Here is a 13,675-nt window from a genome sequence, read left to right on the forward strand (position 1 = left end):
GTCCTGCTACCTGTCAGTCCCTGCTACCTGTCGGTCCTGCTACCTGTCAGTCCTGCTACCTGTTGGTCCTGCTACCTGTCAGTCCTGCTACCTGTCAGTCCCTGCTACCTGTCGGTCCTGCTACTTGTCGTCCCTGCTACCTGTTGGTCCTGCTACCTGTCAGTCCCTGCTACCGTATCACTGCCTTTCCCAAAGTTAATCAGATAGCCCTTCTTCTGTTTCCTGTTTTCACAGCTGGAGACATTCGGGCTTTGCTCTCGCAAGTAGTCGATTCATTCAGCTCCCGAACTCCGAACCCCAGTCACACTTCATTAATGACCCAGAATGTGGAAGTACATTTTTAAATCTATTTTACGGGACACTGGCCATTAAATTCAAACAAAGGAACCTACCACTTGCATGAAATAAAACAGAATCGTTATTAATATTCCATTCAACAGGTCAGACTAAAAGAAGTCTTTCAAACTTTCTGTAATGATACGTTTCAAAAGAAACCACAAGTAAGGTAATGAGATGCATGCTGAAAGCTTTTAGTTTGTGCAAGTTACTTAGGAGGCTTTGAGTCAATGTAACCAATAAAACTAGTTTAAGAAATACTGTTTCAAAAACAGTTTTTTACTCCAACCAGAAGAATAACCAAAGCTGTAACCACATTGCTGTTTGCGTTGGTGACTTTTAAATTGTGATGGTGGATGGAATCTGGCCTTTGAGGTGCTGAGGTTTAAACTAGAAAAGGCCGCATTGCATCACAAAGCCCAGACGTCAGCCAAGTGGCTGCTTTATGGATCTGTGTCACCGTGATGATTCACTGATGCAATCCTTCAGCTGGTGTTCCATTGTAAAAAAGCAGCTGGTTTAGGTTTGAAGGCTGACATCATACCCGAGAAAGGCACTTCTGTGTGAAAAGCGTACCGAACACTATGGGTCATACTGCTGCTTCTTCTGTGATTTCACTGTGGTTTGAGGAAAGCTGAATTTACGGGGGTCTTTGGACAGCCACTAATGCCTAGGGGAGAGGATTTGTGAGAGGACTCGTATCGACAGCTCGTTTATATCCAGTCAGTCACTCATGATCTGGACACACAGCCTCTCACTTTATTTATGTAAATAGCCACATACAAAAGGTATTGATAAAGCTTCAAATTCTTTTTACTCTCACCAGATGTTTGACGTCAAAGGAAAACTGTGCACTTGTTTGGAAATAAATTATGTCCTTTTTTAAAAGAAATGTCAGTCTGTCAAATATAGTTTTAAAACTTGAAGGAAATGTTCTTTGTAATAGCAATAAATGTAAATATAACAGTGCACATTGGACAAAATATTTTGTGACATATTAGAGGAGGCGGAGCTTCCTTTGTAGTCTAAAAGCGTCGCCACTGCATTTCATAGTTGCGAGACTTTGGTGATTAAGCCAAAAAGGATCCTGCCGTAGCAGGAGGGCCGCTGCTGGTTTGGTGATGAAGGCCCAGACGGATCCTGCCGTAGCGGGAGGGCCGCTGCTGGTTTGGTGATGAAGGCCCAGACGGATCCTGCCGTAGCGGGAGGGCCGCTGCTGGTTTGGTGATGAAGGCCCAGACGGATCCTGCCGTAGCGGGAGGGCCGCTGGTGGTTTGGTGATGCAGGCCCAGACGGATCCTGCCGTAGCGGGAGGGCCGCTGCTGGTTTGGTGATGAAGGCCCAGACGGATCCTGCCGTAGCGGGAGGGCCGCTGCTGGTTTGGTGATGAAGGCCCAGGCGGATCCTGCCGTAGCGGGAGGGCCGCTGCTGGTTTGGTGATGAAGGCCCAGGCGGATCCTGCCGTAGCGGGAGGGCCGCTGCTGGTTTGGTGATGAAGGCCCAGGCGGATCCTGCCGTAGCGGGAGGGCCGCTGCTGGTTTGGTGATGCAGGCCCAGACGGATCCTGCCGTAGCGGGAGGGCCGCTGGTGGTTTGGTGATGCAGGCCCAGACGGATCCTGCCGTAGCGGGAGGGCCGCTGGTGGTTTGGTGATGAAGGCCCAGACGGATCCTGCCGTAGCGGGAGGGCCGCTGCTGGTTTGGTGATGAAGGCCCAGACGGATCCTGCCGTAGCGGGAGGGCCGCTGCTGGTTTGGTGATGAAGGCCCAGACGGGTCCTGCCGTAGCGGGAGGGCCGCTGCTGGTTTGGTGATGAAGGCCCAGGCGGATCCTGCCGTAGCGGGAGGGCCGCTGCTGGTTTGGTGATGAAGGCCCAGGCGGATCCTGCCGTAGCGGGAGGGCCGCTGGTGGTTTGGTGATGCAGGCCCAGGCGGATCCTGCCGTAGCGGGAGGGCCGCTGGTGGTTTGGTGATGCAGGCCCAGACGGATCCTGCCGTAGCGGGAGGGCCGCTGCTGGTTTGGTGATGAAGGCCCAGGCGGATCCTGCCGTAGCGGGAGGGCCGCTGCTGGTTTGGTGATGAAGGCCCAGACGGATCCTGCCGTAGCGGGAGGGCCGCTGCTGGTTTGGTGATGAAGGCCCAGACGGGTCCTGCCGTAGCGGGAGGGCCGCTGCTGGTTTGGTGATGAAGGCCCAGGCGGGTCCTGCCGTAGCGGGAGGGCCGCTGCTGGTTTGGTGATGAAGGCCCAGGCGGGTCCTGCCGTAGCGGGAGGGCCGCTGCTGGTTTGGTGATGAAGGCCCAGGCGGGTCCTGCCGTAGCGGGAGGGCCGCTGCTGGTTTGGTGATGAAGGCCCAGGCGGATCCTGCCGTAGCGGGAGGGCCGCTGCTGGTTTGGTGATGCAGGCCCAGGCGGATCCTGCCGTAGCGGGAGGGCCGCTGGTGGTTTGGTGATGCAGGCCCAGGCGGATCCTGCCGTAGCGGGAGGGCCGCTGGTGGTTTGGTGATGCAGGCCCAGGCGGATCCTGCCGTAGCGGGAGGGCCGCTGCTGGTTTGGTGATGAAGGCCCAGGCGGATCCTGCCGTAGCGGGAGGGCCGCTGGTGGTTTGGTGATGCAGGCCCAGATGGATCCTGCCGTAGCGGGAGGGCCGCTGCTGGTTTGGTGATGAAGGCCCAGACGGATCCTGCCGTAGCGGGAGGGCCGCTGCTGGTTTGGTGATGAAGGCCCAGACGGATCCTGCCGTAGCGGGAGGGCCGCTGCTGGTTTGGTGATGAAGGCCCAGGCGGGTCCTGCCGTAGCGGGAGGGCCGCTGGTGGTTTGGTGATGCAGGCCCAGACGGATCCTGCCGTAGCGGGAGGGCCGCTGCTGGTTTGGTGATGAAGGCCCAGACGGGTCCTGTCATAGCGGGAGGGCCGCTGCTGGTTTGGTGATGAAGGCCCAGGCGGATCCTGCCGTAGCGGGAGGGCCGCTGCTGGTTTGGTGATGAAGGCCCAGGCGGATCCTGCCGTAGCGGGGACTCGCTGCTCCAGTTCAACGCCCTATGAAAGGGTCTTTGCGTGAAGCACAGAGCTCCACTCTTCTCTGCTCACTGTGACACTTGAGACTAGAAGGCCTGAGGCAGACACAGATTGTTTTCTTACCCTTGCAGCAGGAATAGCCATATCGGGTGCTACTTTAATGTGTTTAAAGGAGGAAAACAGCCCTGTCTCCTGCTAGTATATAAATGACGAGGACAGCAGTGTACCCTGAAAAAACATCATCCGCCCTCGACAGCCCCCATCCTGGTGTTGGGTCTGTGCGTGAAGACTATCCCACCCAATCACAGAGTCCCGGGGCTTCTTTGGGTTACTGACCTTCTCAAACAGTCTTGTCTTTCACTTAATAAAAGAGCCATACCACAGAACTGAGCACTACCTACCTGTATTCACACTGTACCTGACTGTTCGCCATATATAACATGGCTCAGATAGTCAGGCATATTAGAAATGGTCAGTCATGGGTAACGTATAATGAACTGTGATCCCCAACAGGGAAAGCAATGTTATGGAAGCATGAGGAGGCACGGGGTGCCTGTGATTGGTCGTTGTAGTCAGGCACCGGTGATGCATGATTGGCTAAACTGGTCAGCTGGTGAACGAACAGCATGGCGGCTAACTAAGCAGAAAGGTGAATTCCTTCTTAATAAAAGCTCTCTTTACACAATGGAAATCCCAAGATGGGAAGTGTCAGTACTCCCATGCACACCTACGCTGCGTAAACAATGTAAAGAAATGATGTAGCCGCGAGCGAAGCCGCAGTCACAGCTTTTCCACCCTCAACGCGATAGAGACATTCTAACCACTTAGCCGCAAGCCCAGGCAACGCACAAAACCGGCGTAGATGGGGACAGGAGTGCGATGCTGAAATGCTGCAGCCTGACATGCCGCAATAGTAAAGGCACTTTAGCCAGCCGCCACCGCAAAACTCAAACACCACAGTTACAATAAGCACAATAAGATTTTACAGTGTCCATTACACATGGTGTGTATGGGAATGAATGAGCTGCGTTTCAGGAGCTGTGACAAGCATATTTTGATAGATTATACAATGTTTGAATAGTACTCTCCTGAAAAGGGGGAACTGAATTGAGGCCTGTGCTCGCTACAGAAGGCAGTGAATTCCTCTCTTTCTTGACTGTGGGAGCAGGAGAGCGCAGGAAGCGGCCGTAAGGCGATCCGGGCTGCAGCACAGAGCTCCTTTTCAGCACTCCCGTCCCACGGAGCGGCGCGTCAGGCAGCCGCTGGCCAGATAAACAGCAGCGGTGCAGGCGGGACACACCTGGGACTGTGGGGCATGCGAGGGATGGCTCGCCTGTGTCACCACAATGCGTCAGTCATGAGCCGGCCGAGGCTAATGGGTCCGAGTGTGAGTGCCGAGGACAAGCCTGCAGCTGGGAGACCGGGAGCCGGTAACCAAGCCTGAGAGCTGGACCATCGGGAATGAGAGCTGGCACAGGCCGCTCGCTTAGTACTCGCTCGAATACTTAAAGGTACAGTACTGTCCCCCTTATTCGCAGCCGCACAAAGACACTGCATTAAGAAAAGGAAACTGGGCATTGCAACACTGCAAGTTAAAATGGGACATCTGCCTCACAGAGGTTCAGGATCACAGCTGGGGGGGGGGGGGGTCAAGAATTAGGCCATGCGATTAGGATGAGTTAACAGGAAGCTGACGTGTAGCCATCCAGACTGCAGATACTATCCACATCTGATTATAATTGGTGCATTTGAATCATTTTAAGAGCATTAGTCTGGAGTTTGCCATCCATCTGAGCTGCCCACTGGTCAGCCCCCGTGTGAATGGTCTTGCAATTATCTCAGCGTTGGTATTTATAGTAACGTTCCACAGATGCAAATGAAAAAGGTCTTTTCTCACAAACACGGCCATCTGCAAAGTTCAGGTTTGAAAATGAAAGGTAACTCTCTCAGCCTAAGAGCTTCTCTTTTCCTTTGATATTTTTAGCACCTAAAAATCTCTTTGTGCCGTTTCATTCTTTCCCATGAAAATAAGAAGCATAACTAATGGAAATATGGAAGAAAAAAACAGAAAGCAGAAGTGAAATGGAAGGACAAAAGCTTTTGTTTAAATAGGTGGTTGTTGTCTGTGTGTGTGTGTTTTTGCAAGTTTAAGTGCTCCTGTTTATCAGTGCTCCTGACAGTAAGCAGACTCTCTGAGGCAGTTTGAGAGATGGGCCTGGTCCGTGATTCAGGGTCCTACAGTCACGTGCAGCACATCGTCCAAAGAGAAGACTGCTTGGGTGCCCCTTAATTTAAGGCTCAGAAACCAAGAAAATCGCTTACTACAATAAAGAAAGGGAGTAAAACAACTGCTTTTATCTCTTGCATGACATTTTTCATGCGGCCTGTTTCTGAAATGCCACATTGTCTGTTTAAGCTGGTATACTTAGAAATGGCTGAGCTGTAATTAGGTCATTGGGATATATCCTATATGGCTATTTAAAGGCAGGAGGCACAGGGAAAAACCTGGTACAAAGTGGCTCACACATTCTGTGCCCGGAATTCCCATTTCACAGCTGGCCAGGAGGCTACTGGTTTTGGAACGAATCCCTGGATTGTAATAGAATTAGAACGGCAAATAAAATAAATAACCCACTGCACAGTTTTGCTTTTTCCTCCCGGTTGTTTTTTCTAAGCCGACGAGGCTGGCAGCTGGGTGGGGGGGGGGGGGCCGAGTCTCAGCCAACACCCCCACCCCCTGCTCAGCACCCTGCCCCCCCCCCCCCCTCCATTTTAATGCTCTAATTTACTGCCCCCCTGACCAGAGCAGGAGCACTGCTAGACCCGAAACACACAGTGAAAGGAAAATATTTTTTATAAAAGATGGAGCAGAGAGAGGGAGAGAGAGATCAGTTAGAAATCCTCTATGGTAAGTGACTGTGCTGTGCATACTGGGGGTCTCTGAAAGGAAAATAAACAGTACAGATCATCATCTCCACCACGCGAAGCCTACAGGGGCCCTACCTTTTTAGCAGCCCTGATTGGATCGTGTCGTTCAAACCCTGGTCTTTGTTATTCATTACTAATGTGGCTGGCTAAAGGGGTTTAAACTGCATTCTGACACCAGCTAGACTGATATAGTGATATAGTGCCTTTCTCTTACGTATCCATTGGATCAGTACTAAGTACGGACACTAGTCAATGTCCTCGAAGAAGAAATTATTCAGCAAAATGTCTTGTTTAGTTCTGGATAACTACTATTCATTTTAGAGGCACAAAAAACATCAAATACATAAATATTTCAAATTGCTATCTAAAATTATGGGCATGATGAACCAGCAGGCTGATCTGCCCTGATTAATTAACGCCAGAGCATTTATTTGTTTATTATTATTATTATTATTATTATTATTATTATTGTGTTACTTTTACTCCACTAAGCTCTTTGTTGTTCCTACTTGGGTTGACTAGTCATGGGTCATGTAAACCATGGCTGACTTTCAGATAAAAATATTAATAAGATGACAGCAGAACCATGCAAAGCGAGTGGAGTGCAGCCTCCATCCAGCCATCCTTTATATATGAAAAGCTCCTCTGGGCAGATTTCTTGTTTTGCTAGCCTGAGACACAGGTATGGAATCCCGTTAATTCCCTGATAAAGAGAAGGTCAGTCACTGGTTCAGGGTTGAAGAGTTTAGCCTGCAGGAAGGCAGCCTCTGCATTCCTGCTCGATGATTTCTTCTTGCCACTACCTGTCCTGGAGATTTGTCACACACCCCACAGCTGTGTGGCTAAAGACTAGTGCGTTCTTTGTGAATGGGCAGCAGATAGGCTTATAATAGTGATAGCTTCACAAATGGCAAAGGGCAACTAAAAAATGTGCGGCCCGGAGTATGTGACCCTGGAAACAACCTGGCTGGAACATCTGAGCTCTGACTGAGGGCCTGGAATATTTGGAGGACAGCCCGAGACATGGCTCTGATTGTGAGCACCTGAAACCTAAACGGGGAGGGGGGGGGGACGTTTATTGGAAACAGTTAGAACCCCAGAGTATCTGAACATGACCGTGAGCTGGAAATTTGGTGAAAGCAAAGGACTCTGAAACAAAGATTCCATCATGTTTGCAAAATTATTGTGGTGAGTTATTTGGAAAGAAAAAGGAAAAAAAAATTCTTGGTCAGAAAAATGTCTGGAAGGAAAAAAAAATGAAAGGAAACTTGTTGGGCGATGTTTGGAGGAAGGGGGTGCCTATGAAGCCGCAATCCACGGTGCCAAAGTGACCTATCCCTGCCGGGGGGGGGGGCGGGGGGTGCAGCGCGGCTCTGAGCTGACCCACGTCATGCCAGCTCCGTCGGGAAGCCAGCCGCAGAAACTGCTCCCAGGTGCTTGGAATCTTAAAATACTCAGGACACCTGAGAGACCCTGAGCCACAGCGGGGCTCAGGCTGTGTATTAATGTAGATTCGGCATGTGTGGCTTCTGGGCTCTGGCTCTTTGGGAGGTCTTGGTTCTGTCTGTTAGGGGTGTTTGGCGAGCCGTGGATCTGGGAATTTATATATTTATCTGCTAGCCTGTTAGATATATTGCCTCTTTGTGTGGGGAAGAGGCGGTAGGGAGGTTTATGCTTTGCGATGCCTTACTGAAGTCTACTCTCTTTGTTAGCTATATGATAGGAGAAGCTGAGCCTCTGAACTGCCTGGTTGGGTGTGTGACGGGATGGGCGACTGAGATTAAAGGCTGTAGCCGTACTCAGCCTAGCGCAGCCTGGCATTAGGGAGTGGGCGCAGCCCAGTGGATGCCAGCCTCGCCCTCTTGCCCTCACGTTTGGTACGACTCCAGAGGCCACATTGAGACATTTTACCGATTGTGAAACTCAGCAGAACTGCTCTCTTTTCTCTGTAAAATGGTTTAATTACCTTACAGTGTCAGCTAACACAACTACAAAATAATACCACTTTCAAGGATGTTATCTGTCCCTGCAGTTGGGTTTGCGGCTGCAATGTTTGTCTTTGCAGAGAAACCAGAACCTCAGAAAAGGATTTTCGACTCAGTATTAATGTCCCCATCAACCTCTAATCTATACCTCACCACTCCTGTATTTTGTGCACATCTCTAAAAATAGCATGTATTTTAGAATTGAGGGAGCCAGTCTAGGCTCTGCTTAGATCAATGGCAACATGTTGGCATAATATTGGTTTAGACCAGAAATGAGGTTTGACCCACTCACAAATTGCCTAATTAGTTTTCTTTAAAAACAAAATTTCTTTATTTAAGTCAAGGGTTTTTGATATCAAGTCACCTGGGCATTGTCAATGTTCATTCACAGCTTATTTGATCTTTTTAATTCTGTTTAAACAGCAAAACAAAACAGTTCCTGCATTTGTGAGATTTTGGTGCTTTTAAACAGAAAAAAAACTCCTCTCACGTTGTTTCCTCATGCTCCTTCTAATATAAGGATATTCAAGAGCAAGTTTCTCGCCAAATTTGTGGTGGAATAGTCCGTAGGAACCACTTATCTGGCTTTTATCTGACCAAGTCCGGCACTCACAGAGCCAGCAAAGCTCGTTTGTGAATGAGCCTGACGACTTCAAAGGCAGGCGGGGTCCTCAGGCTCTGTCCGCTGACAGTTCAGGCATTAGTGCCACTTCTCGAAGGAGCCTGTGAGTCCTGTGTGCCCCCCCCCCCCATTCCACCTTGGGACGTCCTGGTAAACACGGAGATGTGATATATGGCCCTCAATGTTGATGCTGCCGATGGCCCCACAGAGGCCCAGCCTGGGTTGCTTTGCGACAAGCGATCCCCCAGCCCCCCCAACATGTCTCCCAGCCCCCAGCTGCAGTAGGTCGGCCCTTCGCCGGCCGGAAGCACAGACACATGGTCCTTTGAAAACCTTGCAGCTGGAAAGGGGATGTGATTTTTCTCAGCCAAGTCCAACCTGGCCTCCAGCAAGCCGTCTTCACAACCTGCTGTTGTGTGGTGAAAGCCACAGCAAGCCTTTGCACGGGCGGTGGGCTGGGCGGGGAAGGGAAGGCAGCTCGTTCACATTAATGCTGTCTCAGTCTGCCTTCCTTTTACTGCACTCTGCTCTCAGCTGAAAGCAGTTGACTTTTCTGCATGCAGAATATCCTGCATGTAAAACACTGGCATAGTTTTGTCTGAAAAATGACAGCCTAAAACTAGTCTTACTACTTAGTAACACTACACTATGGTTTTGGTTAAGTGCAGTTTTCTGGTAAAAGGAGTGACGTCTCAGTCAGATCTGTCATTAGTCTCTGTCCTGTGCCGTAATTTAGCTGAGGCCCTGGGTGCTGACTGTAACTGAACTGGTACATTAAAATTCATCAGGAGGACAGAATGACACCGCATGCTGAGAGTGACCCGCAGCAGCCTGAATACATTCCTGCTGTATAAAACATGGCATTCATCATCAATTTAATGATTATTATCATGAGTTTATTGCAAAGGATGTCCTTAAATTTAAGATAAACATTTTTTCATTCTAAATTCTGATTTGCTCATTCTAAGTTCCTATTGCCACAGTCCTTAAGCAGTTAGTGTTTTTCTTCTACATACTTATCCAAACGTACCCAGTTCTTATACCCAGTGCCAAGGTAGAGAGCTGCCTGCCTTAATGAGGGTAGCTGCGCAGCCCGGACCCCTAGGCTTACAGAGAGCTGCCTGCCTTAATGAGGGCATCTGCGCAGCCAGGACCCCTAGGCTTACACAGAGCTAACTGCCTTAATGAGGGTAGCTGCGCAGCCCGGACCCCTAAGCTTACACAGAGCTACCTGCCTTAATGAGGGCAGCTGCGCAGCCAGGACCCCTAGGCTTACACAGAGCTGCCTGCCTTAATGAGGGCAGCTGCGCAGCCCGGACCCCTAGGCTTACACAAAGCTACCTGCCTTAATGAGGGCAGCTGCGCAGCCCGGACCCCTAGGCTTACACAGAGCTACCTGCCTTAATGAGGGCAGCTGCGCAGCCAGGACCCCTAGGCTTACACAGAGCTGCCTGCCTTAATGAGGGCAGCTGCGCAGCCCGGACCCCTAGACTTACACAGAGCTACCTGCCTTAATGAGGGCAGCTACGCAGCCCGGACCCCTAGACTTACACAGAGCTACCTGCCTTAATGAGGGCAGCTGCGCAGCCCGGACCCCTAGGCTTACACAGAGCTACCTGCCTTAATGAGGGCAGCTGCGCAGCCCGGACCCCTAGGCTTACACAGAGCTACCTGCCTTAATGAGGGCAGCTGCGCAGCCCGGACCCCTAAGCTTACACAGAGCTACCTGCCTTAATGAGGGCAGCTGCGCAGCCCGGACCCCTAGGCTTACTGCACCTTGGTCCGGCCGGGCCGGCCCGGAGCTCAGGGCGCTGCCCCAAAGGCGCCACACCTTTTTCTGGGTGCTGCGTTACTGTTTGCCTCCTTTGAGAGTCTCAAAGTCCCAGTTTCAGCGACTGCTTCTTTGGGATCATTTTTGTGGGCAAACTTTGAATCTATGAACAATTTCTTCTGCTGTTCTTACTGCCTCCGGCGCAAGCGATGGTCAGAATTCTTAGAGTAAATAAACCCTCAGATCCAAACCAGGTATGGATAAACAGCATTCTAAAGTTAAATCCTTCAAGAACAAAATCTTTTTCTCTGGTTTGGTGGCTTTCCTGCTTGACTTTTTGCCGCCTCAGGAGACGTTCCAGCAGCAGAGAAGCAGGCACGACAGTGCATGTGGCTGTATTTAAAGATCTGTCAATTGTTAGTATTCTCCCCTACTTCATTTTCACCAGAGTGCTAATTTTCAGGGATGAAACCACTTCTTTTGCAGTACTGATTTATCTTATTAATCTGTGTCTTGTTGATGGCTAGTGTTCCATAAATAATGATATTTTTTTTATTCTTCAAAAATATACATTTTAATATATATTTTGTCATATTTGCCAAACTAAAATAAACTTCTTTTTGCACGTCAGGCCTGTATTTCTGAAATATGAATGGGGTGCATTTGTTTACTTATTTCTTTATTTGGCCACCAGAGGCACTAGTGAGTCGGGTCATTTTTACAGACTGTGCTAATAAAATCAAATGTTAGCTTTAGGGACTTTGGGAGTGGCTGGCTGGTCTGCACAAAAATTACATTCTGCTGCTTGCTCACAGTTGCTTATAGACTTGCCTCAAATGAATAAGCAAAACGCCAAGGTAAACCCTGCAATAACCAGTGTCTGTCTATCTGGAATTTCTACTGAAGGGTGACACCACTCCAGTGGTCTGCATATTCTCTACGGTTCTCAACAGTTTAACCAGAGATTCAGAACATAGATGCTACTGCCCTCTAGAGGACATGATTTGTCCTGCAAGGAATAAGCTGTTAAACATTTCTAAGAATCAGAGTACACAAAGAAAACTGGCCACTGTATTCTGCTTTAGAAACAGCTGATTTTTGTTTCATTGTAATATATCACCTACGGTTTATTTTATTTTTTATATTTGCTTTTTCTCAGTGAAGGAAGTGGTAATGGATGAATTATTCAAATTAAATAATATACTTAATGCTTACTCATTAAACACAGCATAATTTTAACAATTCAAATTCTGTATCAAAATATTGGAGCAAAGTTTTTAAAATTCATGGCTTTAGCAACATTCAACCGATCTAACTACTGCTTTAAAAATAAATTAGCAGAGAAAAGCAGAATTTGGGGGCTGGATCAGAGGCTAAATGGCAAAGTTTGGTTAAAATGGTTTCTAATGAAAGAGTACCCATAACCCTTTATTTTATACTATTTTTTCTCTGGTGAGTCTTAATTTTTTGTATCTGACTGAACTGCAGCATTATAAGCACTGTACACAGGACATTGTATGTGACATTGTGTGTGAAATTTATGTGACGCTGTATGAGACATTGTATGTGACATTATATGTGACGCTGTATGTGACATTGTATGTGGCGCTGTATGTGACGCTGTATGACGCTGTATGTGACATTGTATGTGACGCTGTATGTGACGCTGTATGTGACGCTGTATGTGACATTGTATGTGCCGCTGTATGTGACGCTGTATGTGATATTGTATGTGACGCTGTATGTGAAGCTGTATGTGACATTGTATGTGACATATGTGACATTGTATGTGACATTGTATGTAACGCTGTATGTGACATTGTATGTGACGCTGTATGTGACATTGTATGTGACATTATATGTGACGCTGTATGTGACATTGTATGTGACGCTGTATGTGATATTGTATATGACGATGTATGTGACATTGTATATTTTAAGTGAGCTTTACTGAAGCAGTTCAGGCATTACAGTTTGCTCCGTAATTTACAATAATATTACAATAACAAAACACTTCTTTTTTATTTTAGGAAAAACTTTAGACTTTAGATTGTTATTTAAACACCTAGATTATGTTTCATAATTAATTAAACATACATTTTTGAGGAAGACAAAATTAAATATCTTGATACAAGTTGCTGTGTTTGTACATTTCAATGAGCTGTAAAGGACAGCCGTTACTCTGCCGGCCCTTATTTAGAAAGGACACGCTGCATGTGTGAGTACTCAGCCGTTACTCTGCCGGCCCTTATTTAGAAAGGACACGCTGCATGTGTGAGTACTCAGCCGTTACTCTACCGGCCCTTATTTAGAAAGGACATGCTGCATGTATGAGTACTCAGCCATTACTCTGCTGCCCCTTATTTAGTCCCTGTTTAAAAAGAAAAGGTTATGAGCATATTAATGATTAATCGAAGTTACTGGTAAACGCTGACACCATACTATCATCGGCCTTGTGATTAATGAAGCAGCCATATGTACTGACAAAGTGCAAACCTTTGTTTTGCTCAGCTTAATATGGGAAAAATAGAATCAGCACTGTACTATAGAAAAGTGAAATATTCCTTTTAATTGTGAAATGTTCTGAATGTTTGGCTTGTTGTGAGCCTGTGAATATGTCCACGTATTATTTATAATGGAGTACCTGTCTATGCTTGCTCATTGTGTCCTCACAGATAGCGAAGCATGTCTTCACTAGCTGTGCCCATTTATAGAGCAGCTGATTTGTATTGAAGTCATTCAGATTATGTACAATTCACAAGGGCATGACTTGAATCCACAACCTTATGGCCATAAATTCAGCTCCTTAACCGCTATGCTTACTGCAGCCACTAACTACAGGTTGCCAGGGTATTTCAGCCATTGAACTGTTGCATCATGCAAACATTCTGACCAAAATGTCACATATGTTCTTCTTGATGTGCCAGTGCAAAAATATCCAGCCTGACCTTTTGTAACAAACAAAGGTTGACTTCTCTGTTAATGAAGCTGCTGCATGCTACAGCCAGGGAATGTGGCATTC

The 13,675-nt window shown here is 48.0% G+C and overlaps 1 protein-coding gene across 6 annotated transcripts in view; it reads left to right on the top strand.

The window, feature by feature from the left end:
• znf469 (zinc finger protein 469) overlaps positions 1–13,675 on the top strand; it is a 134,604-nt gene that overhangs the window by 107,239 nt on the left and 13,690 nt on the right. The window lies entirely within an intron of this gene.

The sequence above is a fragment of the Paramormyrops kingsleyae genome, chromosome 13, assembly GCF_048594095.1.
Source record: "Paramormyrops kingsleyae isolate MSU_618 chromosome 13, PKINGS_0.4, whole genome shotgun sequence".
In the NCBI taxonomy this organism is placed as follows: Eukaryota; Metazoa; Chordata; class Actinopteri; order Osteoglossiformes; family Mormyridae; genus Paramormyrops; species Paramormyrops kingsleyae.